This window comes from Schistocerca nitens, chromosome 2 (genome assembly GCF_023898315.1).
Source record: "Schistocerca nitens isolate TAMUIC-IGC-003100 chromosome 2, iqSchNite1.1, whole genome shotgun sequence".
Taxonomy (NCBI): domain Eukaryota; kingdom Metazoa; phylum Arthropoda; class Insecta; order Orthoptera; family Acrididae; genus Schistocerca; species Schistocerca nitens.
Genome location: NC_064615.1, coordinates 597,065,176 through 597,080,980, shown reverse-complemented (window position 1 = coordinate 597,080,980; position 15,805 = coordinate 597,065,176). Strand labels below are relative to the sequence as shown.

The window sequence follows — 15,805 nt, the reverse complement described above, 5'->3', positions numbered from 1 at the left end:
TGAAAGATTATGTTATGTAAGAGTTGTCTGCTGTGATGTTGCTTGTCCAGTACATTGCTTTTCATTTTGCGTGCGGCCTACAAGACGCGTTCTGAAGCGTGCCACGCCCCAGCGATCGAAGGCGGTAATTAGCGAGGCTGGTTTCATTGCCACGCCATCAAGGTCGATTGCCCGCCCCCACCACTCGCCGCTTCCTGCTCCATTATCACGTCCGGTGTCAGCACCCTCTGTCGACAGCCGCGGCGGCCCTCAGGGAAACACCGTAGCAGTGTATCGGGAATTGTGGCTCACTGTTCCATTTCGAAGTGAACTGAATGCACACACAATGGAAAAGGACAGTGAAGTAGGGCATAGTATGCTGGAAAGTCAGGGTTTATAATTTTTCAATTTTTAAAAATGTCGTTTGAGGTCAACTAACGACCACGAGAAGATAATTTTTAATCTTTTCTTTCATACTTCTCCAAAACTCTTTCATTTTCTCAGAATGAGTTTTCCTCAAATATGACCATTAGACACCAATTTTTGTTTGTTTGTTTTATCTCCATGAAAACAGTCTGAATTTATCTTTGTTAAGTTCTCCTGTTCAAACAGCATTTCTTCTAAGTACTTTTTTTAATCTTGGTTTCCCTCCCATTTTATTTGTCTTTTTCCTGTTTTGGAAGGCTGTGTAGGTCTTCATTATTTATCTGTGTTCCCTCATCTCCCTTAGATATCCACAGAGTAAGGCACTTCTTTTTCTGATCTCATCTGTTATTTTCTTATTTGGTCACAAATACCGACTGTCATCTTCATTTGTCAGCCAGAAAATTACGACCACAGACCTACTATCGATGTAAACTCGTTCAGACCTGGCGAGGAGTGACTGCTAGTCAGACACACGCACAGTGCTTGTATTATTAGTGAGTGTGCTGTGCGTGAGTACAATGGAGAAGGTGCACGACCTATCTGAGTTTCACCAAGGTCAGTCTGTGATGGCCTGGAGGCTCTGCACGAGCATTTCGGAAACTGCACGACTTGTCGAGTGTTCGAGGAATGCTGTGGTGAGTGCCTTCAGCACGTGACGAAACCAAGGTGAAATCACATCCAGAAGTCGGGGGATTTGGCAGCCACCCCTCATTACAGATGTCGGACGTCGTATGCTAGCAGCCTGAAAAACAGGACAGGAGGCGAACTGTGGTGGAACTAACATCAAACTGTAGGGTCGGGTAGAGTACAAGAGTGTCTGACCATACAGTGCACCGAACGATTCTAACGATGGGCCTCAGCAGCCAGTGTTAACACAACGACGTCGGCAACTGCGACTGAAATGGCCACTTGATCATCGGCATTGGACGTTGGTGGAATAGCAGAACACTGCATGGTCTGATGAACCTCGATGCCTTCTTCACCATGCCGTTGGGGGGAGAGGGGCTGGTGGCGGAGGGGAGGGAACAAAATCCGTCGCCTTCCAGGAGAACAGCTCCTTGACACCAGTGCTGAGTGACGGAGACAAGCTGGACACGGCTTGCTTACGCTCTGGGGATCATTCGCATGGGTCCAGTGGAGCTCATGCAAGGCACCATGAGGCCCAAGGAGTATCGTGCACTGGTTGCAGATTACGTACACCGCTTCACGACGATCATGTTCCCCTACGGCAGTAGCATTTTTCCACAAGAAAAAGCGCCATGTCACAAGACCAGGAGTGTGATGGAATGGTTCGAGGAACACTGTGACGAGTTTCAATTGATGTTCCGGCGCCCCAAATACGCCGGATCTGTACCCACGCGAGCACATCTGGGATGTGACTGAATGTGGCGTCAGAGCTCATCACCCACCTGCCTGGAATTTACGGGAGTTAGGTGACTTGTGTGTGCACATATGGTGCTAACTCCCTCCAGCGACCTACCAAGGTCTCATTGCTTTCACGCCACGACGCGTCGCCGCTGTTATCCGTGTCAAAGGTACACATACCGACTATTAGGTAAGTGGTCATAATATTCTGACTGATCAGTTTGTATTCTTGCTGGATCTAATATTTTTTGCTAGATTCTACGTTTTCCAAATCTTCTGAGGCCGATCTGCATCAAGATAGAACGAGTATTGCCGAGCGACAGAGGATTTCTAGTTTTACAACTGTATTACAGTGCTTTAAATTAACATCTTTAGAAAGGCGATTCATATCGTACAGATTGATCACTTTTCATTTTTTTAGATATGATTTTCAATGCTTCTTCTTCGCTTTTTATGTTTATATTTCCCTCTAGATATTTAAAGATGGCTGTTTTATTGACGTTTCCACACTTCGTTCTTAAAATTCCCGGTAGTTGCTTTCACTGGTCTAACTGATATGCAGGAACCATCGTAAAGAGAACAGATCTGTTGATGATGCAGATAAATTTGTATAATTCAGCTAAATGAAGATAAATGTCTACGTCTTCCATCCATTATATTCAAATTAGTTAATGTCTTAACCATCCCAAATAGCATTTTGTCTAGAATCAAAATAAAAAAATGAACAAGAAAATGTATAGGTACCAGGAGGACATAAACCAGAATGGTTGCATTGGTTCATTACCCAGATATGACCAGCAGGACTTTTTTTGAGCAGTACTTCACATTTTTCATCTCATCCATTTCATCCACTTTCTATTCTCAAGGCCTGTTCAAAATAGTATCACAGTGTGTCAGTCACGAAAACAAAACTGACTTCCTGCAATAGCACACGTTGCAGGTACCTGGAATAACGTAACTCGTCCTCTGGCTGGTGTTGACGGTAGTCGAATGGAAAGATAATGAAAATGCACAACGTAATTCAGTCAATCGTCTTTAATTTAAGTTTCATGTGAGTTCAGCATGCTGTACATCAACGACGAGAAAGTGTAATGTTACTCATCTATGAAGAATATAACTTGGCAGAATAGTAATTGCAATAATGTTTTCTTATTTACAATATGAATACATGTACTGTATTACTCTAGTATTTTAAGCAATGTGTTGCGTACAGCAGTGGCAGTTCTTGATTGTAAATCGGACTATCATTGCTCTTCTTTGGCGTTGGTGGTAGGTGTAAAAGCTGATCAAGCAGAGGAACTCTACAGAGAGCGGTATCCTGACAAGAATTCATGGAGAATGTTTTCTTGCCTTGTCGTGACGCTTCAAGAATTGGGATAATGGGGCTACTTGAAGAGTGTGTGTGTGTGTGTGTGTGTGTGTGTGTGTGTGTGGTTGCATAGTGACATAAAGAGGTTTGTAATCGCCTCCTTATTTCTGTTCGAGAATTTTTCTGTAATTTCATAAAGAGTTGTTATGAGGAAAATAACCGAACAACTGCGAGTAGGACACGCGTTCGGAGGATTTTGTGCAAACTTTAATATTTATGTAGATTTTTCATCCATCCAGAGAATCGAGAATCTCGACGAATTTAGCGTGTTATCGATATTGATACTGGCAAAATATGGTCCCGGAAATTCCAAGATGTGCGAGAATGTTTCAGTTTCGTTTATTTTTTGAACTGATCAGATTAGGGACTTCAGACCGTCTCTTACATCTGACCAGGGTTTCACACATGCAGAACCCTTTTTTACATCATATTCACCTAAAAATAACAATAACTGTAATATGACAAACGGTAGGAAACGATTTCAGTGTCTGTAGAGACAATTTACACTGATCAGCCTAAACACTATGACCACTGTCCACTGCATGGCTCGATGCCTCCTGGTGGGGTTGCGGGCACCTGACGGAGCAAAGGAAGTATGTAAGAAGAGTAGGAAAGGATGGGGGATTACCCTAGCGGAGATGTGCGCTGCAAACAGAGAAATCCAATAAGACAAGCGACTTTGCCAAAGGGCAGCGTATTATTACGCAGAGCCTGTGAACGAGTATCTCGAAAACGGTGAAGTTGGCCGAAGGTTCACTTGTTACTGTCGTGAGCATCTATGGAAAGAGGTAGGAGGACAGTGAAACTACCACTAGGCGCTAAACGGTTGGACATCCATGGCTCATTACAGAACATGGGGTTTGGAGGGTTATCTGTAAAATAGGATAGATGGTGATCTGCGGCACCTCTGAGGAAAGAGCATGCACGCACAAGTATTTCGGAGCACACCATTCAGCGCACATTGTTGAGCATCCGTAGCAGATGACGCCTGCGTGTTCACATGTTGCCCCATCGACATCGGCGGTTACGATTGTAGTGGGCTCGACATCATCGAGCCTGGACCGCGTATCACTGGAGCGTGTCGGCTCGTCGAATGAATCACGTTTTTATTACAGCAGGTTTGTGGTCGTCTCCACAGTAGCCGTCATCGAGGTGAATACCCGATCGAAACGTGCACCGCGCCACGGACATAGGCTGGCCCGAGTATTATTATGCCACGATAGACATTCTCCTGCGCTTGCATGGGACCTGTGCTCGTAATCGAAGACACCATGTCAGCTGCGGACCACCTGCACTCCTTCATGCCTGAAGTCTTTCAGCAGTATAATAGTCCGTGTCTCGAAGCTAGAATCATGCTACAGTGGTTCGAGGAGCATGATAGTGAAATCACGTTATTGTCTTGGCTACAAAATTCGCCTGCTGTGAATCCGATGTTTCCCATCTGGGTCGCTATCGAGAACTATGACAGCGTACACAAATCAACGGCCAGTTATTTACGGGAATTGCATGACTTCTGCGTAGATAACTGGTACCACAAAGCTCCACAAATCTACCAACGGTGATATACTGCATTACAAAGATGGTCCAGCAAGCTATTAAGCAGGTGATCATGGTGTTTTGGCTTGTCATTATAAATAAATAGTACTAACAGCTAAGAAAGTTAATACTGGCAGTACTTCCACTACTGCTGCTTGCGGTAATAATGACAATTATAATAATAATAATAATAACAACAATAATGACGGCAATGATAATAATGACAGTGGCACATATAAAGGAATATGTATGTGTACAAAACTGATATTTCTGATACAACGAGTTCTGGGAAGGGAACGTTAAGAAAACTACACCAGCTTAGAACGGTAGAAAATGAGGAAGATTGGTTGGAAAGAAGGATGTAAAGAGGCAACGAGTGCATACAGGGACAAGAGTAATCATTATCGTTGCTTTATTCACTAACGATCTTTTAAAACTGGAGATGTAATTCAGTTCTCTAATGCAATAAGAGAGGTTATTCCAGAATCGGATTCCTGCTATTGAAAGAGACTTCAAGAAAGTAGCTGTGTGATGACGTGAGGCAGAAACAATTTTGCTCTTATGAGAATGAGTGTTTCTGCCTTGTTGTTCAGAAAAGGACGTTAAGGTCGAATAGAGATCTGAGAGACAGTGGACGGTGATAAGACAGCAGAGGAGACGGAGTGTATGGAAATCTCTGCGCTTGTCTGCACGCAGCCAGGACAGCAGTCCACATGTTGCTGAAATATGATTGAAGAGTCGAACGGTACAGATATATCGAAAATAGGTGTTCATAACCAGTCCCAGACCTCGTGAGCTTTCCTCAGAAATTCCTTGCAGAATAACATTGCTGTAATCAATAACTGAAAGTAAGAGAGTTTGTACAAGTTTCTTTTTCAACTCGAGAAGAGAGAGCTTTTTATATGCTTGTATGGCATGGAGAGATGCTGATACCCTCTTGCACATTGCAGTTACTTGCTCAATTCTGTTTGGATTTTCATATATTATTACTCCTAGACTCTTTGTTCAGGAGATACGTTTGTCCCATTTAGGATTTAAGATGGTAGGCATTCTCGATATTTCGGGCAAGCCAAGAATGACCAACCATTACCGCTTGTGTTTTGACGCGTTGAGCTTTAACCCTGCATTCTAAGCCCTCCTCTAAGCCTTCTGATGACACACCGTAAATATACAATGAAAAGAGTATAGAACCTAATACCGAGCCCTAGGGGATGCCTCATGCTTCCTCCTACATTGTGACTTTATGATGGCGGACACGACGCGTTGCTGGAGAGATGTCAGATATGAGCGAAACCATTGCCTTGCACTTGGCGTGAAATTTAGCGTGCTAAGTATATCAAGTAAAATGTTGAAGTCGACAGTGTCAAAGGCTTTGCTGAAGTCTAAGAAGCAGTTGATAGTCGCCTCTTGTCCATCCAGGGCAAGTTTGAGGTCATTTGTTTCTTTTATTAAGGCAGATTCTGTGCTCCGATGCTTACGGATACCTGGCTGGTATTTGTCTAGTAGGTTGTTAATAGTCAAGGAGTTATTTGGTTCGTCGGGTCTATATACTTAAAGGCAGCAGTCCACAATCTTTTTGATTGTGCAGACCAAATATTTTGTAAGAAAAAAGCTTATAGGCCCAGTACCTAAATACACATATAAAAAAAACACACACACACATGTCAGAGAGCCTTATTAGTAAAACATACTGAACAAGAATGATTAAAACTTTTTATATTTTTGTTATACAGAAAAATGAAAACTCAAATCTAGTGGTCAAAATTAAAAAATAAAATAATCCTCAATAGCATTTTCGATATTGTTTGCACCCAACCTGGTTGATATTAGCGTCAAGTCATGATCTACTATTCAGCATATTCCTGCACTTACTTTTTTAAAAAAAAGTGAAATTGAAAAGGCTCGTTCACATAGATTGGCTATCGAAGAGCCCATCAAGTGCCTCAGTGCAGTTTTGGTAATCGCTGGTTACTCTTGCCGAACACTTTTCCAGAACAGGACCAATGGTGGTGTTTTACAAAACGATTTTAGAGTCGACACATGACTGTTCAATTAACGAGTTTCCTCTACTGATGACATTTTTAGCTTTTTATAAATAATCTTCTTTAAAGAGATTTCTGATTCAACGGATTTAGTCTTCAATTTTAGGGAACCAGTTCCTAAAGAAAACATGAAAGGGCTTAGCTACCGCTCAAGTAAGTTAGTACGTTTCTCAGCCATATGAATGAAGAATAAAACGTATAATCATAGTACGAGACAAGTAACTACAATAAATTATTATTAGTTTTAAGAACAGTAGTGTCTGAAAAATTAACTGTTTTAGACAAATTACTGGTTAAAGAATACTAGTGTTTACAATCGGACCTATTAAAAATTTTTACGTAAATTTTAGGAAAGGATATTATTTTAGATTACCTGAGGCTGGAAGGCACAGATTTGTTGCGATATTTTATGGCTGTAGGTGTTTGTTTTATGAAGTTTGATTTCTTTGTATTCCAGAAAATCATGTAAGATTGGAAATACGTCGAAGTATTCCCTGCAGAGTTAAGGACTTTGAGGGGAACTTGCACGTTTTCCACCACAAACTCCATCCGTACCGTAATAAAAATCCAGAGTTCGTCTCGAAGTTCGCAAAATCTTGACAATACTGTACCTGTCGACAGCCACCAAACTTCGGCATGAAGTAGAAGCTGTGTGTGTGTCCCTGCCCGTTTCGCCACTCAAAGCACCAAACAGTATCGAGTTTTTAGGCCTTGCTTCAATAAGGTTGACGATTTTTACCGCATTGTCAAGAGATTTTTTTAGACACTCGCCCAAATCTTTAGCTGCGAGAGCCTCTATCTGTGTGCTGCAATGTGTCCACTGAGCCAAGGAAGAAACTGACATAACTGTGTAAACTAAGCCAGAATGAAAACCAGGCAGACAACGTGCCCCATCAATTGTCTCATTTTGACGAACGTATTTCATTTTATTTCATAAATTCATAAACAGATTTGAAAATCTCTTCGACAGTTGCTTCTGTCGGCAAAGTCTGGAAATATAACAGTTCTTCTTCAATATTGTCATTCAACTCAAAATTCAAAACGACCAAAAGCTAATAAACAAACCTTGTCAGCAACGTTTGTGCTCTCATCAATCAGCTGCGAAAAATATTCGCTTTGTTTCGAAGCAGTAATGACAGCTTTATTTACATTTTACAATATATCGTCGATTCCTCTTGTGGGGCGGCGGGTTAAATTATGAAGATGGTTTATGAAGTTGTTTAATGTTGTTTTTGTTCGCCGTCTTTCTCACACGAGCCTGGCAACTATTTCTGTGGTCAGCCAAAAAGCGATGGAGAAAATACTGACCTTATATTTCCAGTCAGCACGGCCACATTTTGCTCCATCCCACTGAAAGAAATGTTTGTATTCTCTTTCTACTTAGCAGGATCAAGACTATGATTATAAATGAAGGTATGAAGTTCTGGTTCAAACATACATTGAGTAAAGTATCTAACGCACAACACTATGAAAATCACTTTGTTCATTTGACATTAAATCTCTCTATTCCAAACAGCAAAGCTAGCAGTTCAGAGGCGACTTCTACGGTACGTTACTGCCAAATTGTCTTTCGCCCTGAATAATAATACTCAAATAAATGTTTGAAATAAATGATTGCCACAAAAGTGGAAATAATATTCACCACATGCCTCGCGGATTTGTAATTAACACGGATGGCACACTAACAATTACTTTAGTGAAATCTAAGCGATCCAGGACGGTGTACAGTTATTGCAGTAAATACGAGTTTTGTCATAGCCCGTCTCTGAAGTCATCCAAGGCAGATCGCAATCCGACGTTTAACAGGCGCGGATCTTATACAGTGGCTGAGTGCGAAGTCAACCTTGTTCCTGCCTCTCGGGCTGTATTTATATATGTGCCGCAGCGGACGGCCGAGGGAACATATATTGTTATCTGCCTTCTGCACATGGCAGCAGCCTCTGAACGAACGCTTTCACGGACGCATAATCATTAATAACAAAGTTATGAAATAATTTAGAATCTTCTTAATTTTTACATGCATTCAGGTAAGTTGGTTGAAAGCACAGAAAAAGTTTCAGCTCGCTTGAATAAAAACTTTCTAGAAATTTTAGAATGGAACTAACGGTAGACCGTTACCTCTGAACTATAGCTTTACTAGAACTTGCATAGGATGTTATTACTATTACGGTTCTAAAATTTGGTATAGCTCTATTATTTAGTAGTGCTGTAACCAAAATTTTCTATCATTAAAATTACAGGTGCTTAATCTACTACGAATGGGTATATTTTAGTTACAAATTTGGTTTTCATCAAATTACTCAAAAATTATAAGAGGTAGCTTAACGTGGTATCTTAGTTATTATTTTTAGGTTGAACTGATGCATAAAACAAATTTTCACGCCCCTGAGTTTAATATTTAGCGTCTTCAGTTTTTCTTAAAAATGTGGATTCCGGTTGTAATTTTTATTCTTTTACTTTGAAACTTACACCACTTATTTAAGATTTCAATAGGCACATTCTGACCAAATTCTGGCTTTATAGCTTTATTATTTAGCGCCACTTATTTTTTTCTTAAAACCGTACTTTTACGAAAGTTTTATTACTTTAAGACTTGATATTTAAAACGTTATTACAATAAAATATATGTTGACAAAGTTTTAATATAAAATTTTGACTTTTAATTTTATACTTAATTTAGTCGTATGAAAAATTTCTTGTGTTGATCTGATAGGGATTAAGAGCCTTTCCAACACATTCAGAATGTTTAGTTGATTGATACCTTTCAGGTTTCGATAGTTTCATACATTCGTTGGGTAGCGTTTCCAAACAAGTCACACGCTGAGGTATAGGGACTTCATCAGTCCCAGAACACCACATTCAAGTTTTCAAAAACAAATCTGGGTTATCTTTCTGAAAACATGCGTTACTCTTCTTTGGTATTTTGCCACTACTTGACTCGGAATTCACTTACTGACAATCTCACTACTTAGAGAACCTGATGAGGAACTTGCTTCATCATTTGACTGCTTAGTCTTACGACAAAACCACGTTTGAACCCGTCATTCATATTTCCACGATGCAGCAGTAACTAAAAGCAGACAGAGTCCTGCAGCGATACAACACACTGTCACTGACTAAAAGTAGATTCAGACGTATAAGTGACAAGGCGGTGCCGTCATTGGCCATTGATACTATCGTCGTGGTTGGTAGTACTGTTGTAGGAATCTGAATGTCAGTGCTGACACTCGTCTGTGGCGTGATGATGGCAGTGCAAACCGTGCTCTCGTCGTCGCCGTACTTGCGTGTCACTCTTTATTTTCAGTTTCGTATCAATACATCACTTTTTTCAAGAGTTTCCTTATAACAAAAATTCTGTGTCATTGTTAGATGCATTTTGACATGCAGGGAAACTATGATGTTCAGCTCTAATTGTACGATAAGTGCACCTCAGTTTTTGGAAGTTTTTTCTGCCTTCATTATTAGTGATTTATTCATCGAAGTTAGGCATTTTTAATTAAGTTAACAAAGAAAATATTATTTTTATAAATCACTAGAACTTACCAATGCAGTCATCCATACGGTTTCCATACGATTTCCATTACGTCTCGGCAGTTTGAAAATCTCGTTAAATACACGTCTGCATAAAGAATATGCCTTCTTTAATGCTTTCTCTGTTGCAGCTTCGTATAAAACTCTCAAAGACAGTGAACGATGCAAGGAGGTGTCGGATGAAACAGTGCACAAGTAATATACAGACTGATTTTTCGATGTATTCTGAAATTTTACCTGTGAAGCCAACAGGCAGTATTAAAAAAAATTCCTTTTTTCCTCTCTCGGTCTTTAATTTGCAACTTCTTAGGTATAAAAATTACTGTACATGCCAAAATGCCAATACCTCAATATCAGTTCTACAAATCTGCATAAATACAAATTCTGTCAGCAGAAAAATAGGAAGAAAACTCAGTGAATACCATTTCAGCATTATCATCACGAGGTCTAAGCGGGGTTGTGTAGTGACTAATGCCCTCAAGTGGCATTTGATAGACCTGTGTCCAATTCTCGGGCCGGCCATCCAGGTATCGGTGCGGCCACCGAAACCACTGCATGCAAATTCTGGGATGGTTCCTTGAGAGGACGATGGCCGCTTCCTTCTCCTCCATTACAAAGCTCCGTCTCCAGTAATTTTAGCTGTGGACAGGAGGTAAAACGCCAATATCCTTCCTTACTTCATTCTTGCTGTATTCTTTATTTGAGATGGGGAAATTCCGGCCAGTCGTTCTTATGAACAGTTGTGTCCGAGAAACCACCGCTCGATAAATTACGATCAGGTTGAGGCATGTTGTGTGTTTACACCATGAGGAGCTTCCCAAGGCTGTGCACTAGCCCCGTAGCGCGTTCTGTAGGGCTGAACATGTCCAGGCGCCTGGAGGCACACAATACTGGCAATTTTCAATATTAAAAAAAGTACTGGCAGTAGCTTCTTTTGAAGATTTCGAAATGACAGAATGGACCATTCCCTTGTGAGTAATATAACGATAAGGCATTTGAACTCTTATTTCACTCTGTATTCTCTGATTTTTGGTGACTGACGGGGGAAACACTTGATGCTCCTGATAATTTTGTCTTGTCGACATGTGCTTATAACCCAGTGCCATGCTGTCCACGGCCCTCAAGTATACCGCGGTCCATGGGTTGCGAATCGTTGCTCTCAGGCCTCGGACAGTGCAGGAAAAATGCAAACAGGTCGGTAATCGGAGGGTGCTGTGGCAATGTCCTTTTTAGATAGTTGCTTGACTATTCCCTGTTTCCAGGCCTTAGTTTGAAGAGTGGTTGAAGATATCTGTTGTAGTGGGCAGTAGTGAGGCAATAATGAGTTTTATCATGGTTTTTTGACCATATAGCAAGTAACATGCTTTACACAGAATTTTTACACTGGGCCTTGCCTAGGGAAAACTATTCATCGAACGATTACATCGATAGGTCGTGTGGAGAACCAAAGTGTTTAGGATCTTTGGTAGTGAACTCTGCCGCGTGGAGCGCGGGCAAAGCAGAGTTTGGGAGGAGTAGGGCGGTGGAGCAGGTGTGTTGTGTGACGCTCCCGCGAGTTGCCGCGCTTTCGGGGTTTGGCAGCATGTAATTGCGCTCGACTTGCTATGATAGTTTCTGTCACGGTAACGCGGACGGGAAACATTAGCTGGCACACACATCAAGAGCCCGTTTTGCCTGGTGACCGTGTCGAGAAGAAGGCGCGCCAACATCCAGTTTTTGCAACAGCTACGGCCGAAATAAGTGATTGTCGCCACCTCCTCGATCGAAGACTTCAAACCTTCAATCAGCCAACAAGGAAGACTGAAAGCACGTAAAGTTTTAGAAATGTATGGCAGACCTCAGATTTTCAAACTGTTCCATTTGCATCACTAAAATACAGCAACTTAGCTTGAACCTTTGTTGCTCATTGTCCCAATTGCATTACCATGCAGGGTTCCTTCCTTTTCCGAAATGAACCCGTGTTTCGTTGATATTCAAACGCCAGCATTAAAGTAATATCATTCTATTTCATTTCTTTAATTTCAAAGTTCAGTTAAAGTATTCATTGCTGGCTACAATATTTAGATTACACAAGCACAAATTAAGAGTGCGAGTTTTGTTAACATACTTTAGCTTCCCTGTGACAGCAGCTCAGCTTGGTACGTTCTAAATTTTACTATTGTTAATTGTTCAAAATCATTTAATCCAAGTTCAAAGTTAAATCTCTTATTTCTAAATTGCGTAGATTCAAGTATCTTTTGAGCTGATTGTTGAGGTAGCCCAAGACTAACCTTATTTTATTCTATTTCGTAGTGCTTCAGAAGCAAAGTTCATTATTAATTTCAGTCACTAAATTAACTTTCAATTTTACGGTTTTATTAATTCTTTTGCTAAATTAAGTCAGAGTGTAGCGAAATTTATTACTTCTGACAAACATTCAGTTTTCACACAACACATGTCAACCTTCAGTTGCCACACTTTTAGTGCTAATTATATGTGTATTAACATTTCTTTTTCAGTTATTATAGTAGTTTTCCATAGGACTGGCGACCGTAATTTTCCCTAAATCTCAAATATCTAATTAACGCCATTTAATTGTTAACGTAACGACCGCACATTTACTTTCTTCATTAACTTTACCCTTTTTCAAAATTAATTTCCACCAATTTCATTTGCATTTTTCCTTTATTTATGCAAGATGTAACCCTTTCCTCCCTCTTTACCGACAGATTAACTTCGGTGACGACAGCTTTTCCCAAATTTCCATTAGGTACACGTGGTTTAAATTTTCACTGCAATTAAGGTCGATAAGTGCGGGGGAGGTTACACTAGTAAGACCTTAAGGGGTGTCTCCTGAGAAGGAAACGGTACAGCCGACCATAGGGATAATTTTGTTACGAAAACCTCGAGTTGTTCTGTGGAATAGTTCAACGGATATTTTATAGGAAATAGGAACTTCACCCCAAACAGTGGAACAGATGCTGTATATGTCGTAGACACAGACTTTCAGGAAAGCCTTGTAGGTAGAATGAGCAGCTTGTAAAGGACCTGCGATGATTGCGCTGGCGTAGCGCGGTTGTCGGGCGACGTTACATCTAGCACAGCAAGATGGAAAAGGTATCGCTACATAGCGACACAAGACTTCCCTTTATCGTAGCTCAGCAAATCAGCACTCGAAATATTTATAAATTATGCACACAAACTTTCCTTGTTAATCGCTCGGCCTACTACTGAAAGCCAGATCAAAATCCCAACAGTAGTTCCTGAGACTTTTGACGGATTACGAATGCAATATAGATTTGTAACAGCACAAAACATGTTTTATGTGATATAATTACAAATTATCAATTTCCTGATTTTTTCCTTCGCTTGTACTGAGAAAATCTGCTTCTTGTCTAATTTCATGATTATAGGTCATCGGGAAGTAACCTGCAGGCTTTTTCATTTCATTGATTTAGTAAATTTTTTTACATCGTCAAGAGGCCGTAGACGTTAATATGTGGCATAGATTTCCACTTCATACCTCTACCCATCCGTGAGAGAAAGGATCTTAACAGTCGAGCAGACACACACACAGACGGACAAAAAACTGATCGTACAAGTATTCAATTTTTCCGATTGAGGCATGCAACTCTGAAAAACCGAATAACTGCGAAGTACCCACTGACGCTCTGCCATGCAATACATGATAGTTTTCAGAGTATGGCTGTGGATGGAGATGTAGAGACAACTTTAAATCAGATTTGAAGACACATATGCTGTCTGTCATTTCCGTGGGAAGCTTTATAGCTGTGTATTTTACTCCTTTCTGAGCCAAAGTTACGATTTTTTGTTTTAGTATTCTAGTTGGGAAACATCTCTATTACTCGCAAACTCCAATAGATTGTTGACAAGAAAATTCATCAGTGAAGTGGCTGTGGTTAATATTCCCACTTGGTTAAACAGATGCAAACGAGATATTCATGCGTTACCCCATACATATTTTTAATTAGTTACTTTTGTGCATTGAGTACTTTTTCGGTAATTGAGAAGTTATCCCAGAACATTATCATCTATGACATCAGTGAATGAATATTTGCAATAGTTATTAACTTAATTATTACTGTGTGTCCAAAGTAGGCAATTATTCTTACAACAAAAGCAATTGAACCTAATGTTCTGGTATGTTTTCCATACGATTTTCCCGTTTTTAGGTTTAGGTCGAATAGCCCAGTTAATTATTTTTTATTGGTAGTTAACAATAACTGGATTGGTACTTTTGACAGTACCAAAATGGATGAGCAGTTATTTTTGAAAGTGTAAAGCTGTTTCAATGACTCTAATGTCCTGTGCGAGTGGCGCACGTTTCAACTACGGAAATACGAAGGAAAGTAAAATAGTGATCGTTTGTGATTTATTCTAGATAGCGAAACATTTAAGTCCCCAAATCACAACGACAGAATGCAACGAGCTGTTTCCCGACGACTAATGTCATACACTTTGCGCAAACAGAAGTGACTTCGGGTGAGTGATCACAAGTGATAATGTCGCTATATGAAACAAAGTGGACAGCTGGAGTGCATATAATGTACAACAGAGCAATGAGCTACTCATTATATAATGAAACAGTATGATGTTGTGGTCTATATGGGCAAGTAAATGTGACTAAATTTTTGCAAGAACAATAACAAATCTATTGGTGGAACAGTAAGGCTGTGCACAATCGTATGATCACGATCATGTTCTGAAGAACATAAAAATCATTTTTGTGATTAAAAGCCCCAAAGTTTACGAGAATCGCAAGCTGTCGACAATCAAGCTACATGGATTAACCGAGTCGGATGTTCTGTGTTTAGCGTCATGGAAAATTTTCGATTATCAAATGGTTCAAATGGCTCTGAGCACTATGGGGCTTAAAATCTGTGGTCATCAGTCCCCTAGAACTTAGAACTACTTAAACCTAACTAACCTAAGGACATCACACACATCCATGCCCGAGGCAGGATTCAAACCTGCGACCGTAGCAGTCTCGCAGTTCCGGACTGAGCGCCTAGAACCGCGAGACCACCGCGGCCGGCTTTCGATTATGAAGTAGGTCACTTTCTACTGTGACTGTGATGGAAAAAGTGGAGCGCAAAGAGTCATGATGTCTGAGTTCAACTTTGGACCCGTGAATTACAAATCTCAAGTCATTGCGTCAATCGCTATTCAAACAAAACAAGAGGCAACCAGACGCGGAAGCCCTTTGTTTGTGGCTTACGGGCTGTCCATCTGGCTTTGATTTTACCAACCATTTTGCTATGTTGGAAGGTTCATTCAACAATGTACCATGAGTCATCCCTATCTGCGGCACAATTCTGTATACACTAAGGGTGACACAGCAACAGGATAGCGATATGCACATATAAGTTGTCAGCAGTATCGCGTACACGAAGTATAAAAGGGCAGTGCATTGGTGGAGCTGTCATTTGTACTCAGATGATTCAAGTGAAATGGTTTTTGAAGTGCTTATGGCCGCACGACGGGAAGTAACAGAGTTTGAACGCAGAATGGTAGTTGGAGCTATATGCATCCGACATTCCATTTCGGAAATCGCTAG

The 15,805-nt window shown here is 40.6% G+C and overlaps 1 pseudogene; it reads right to left on the bottom strand.

Annotated features, from left to right (window-relative positions):
• Nucleotides 1-15,544, bottom strand: part of LOC126235184 (ribonucleoside-diphosphate reductase large subunit-like) — a 91,177-nt pseudogene extending 75,633 nt beyond the window's left edge.
• Nucleotides 15,545-15,805: the final 261 nt, after the last annotated feature.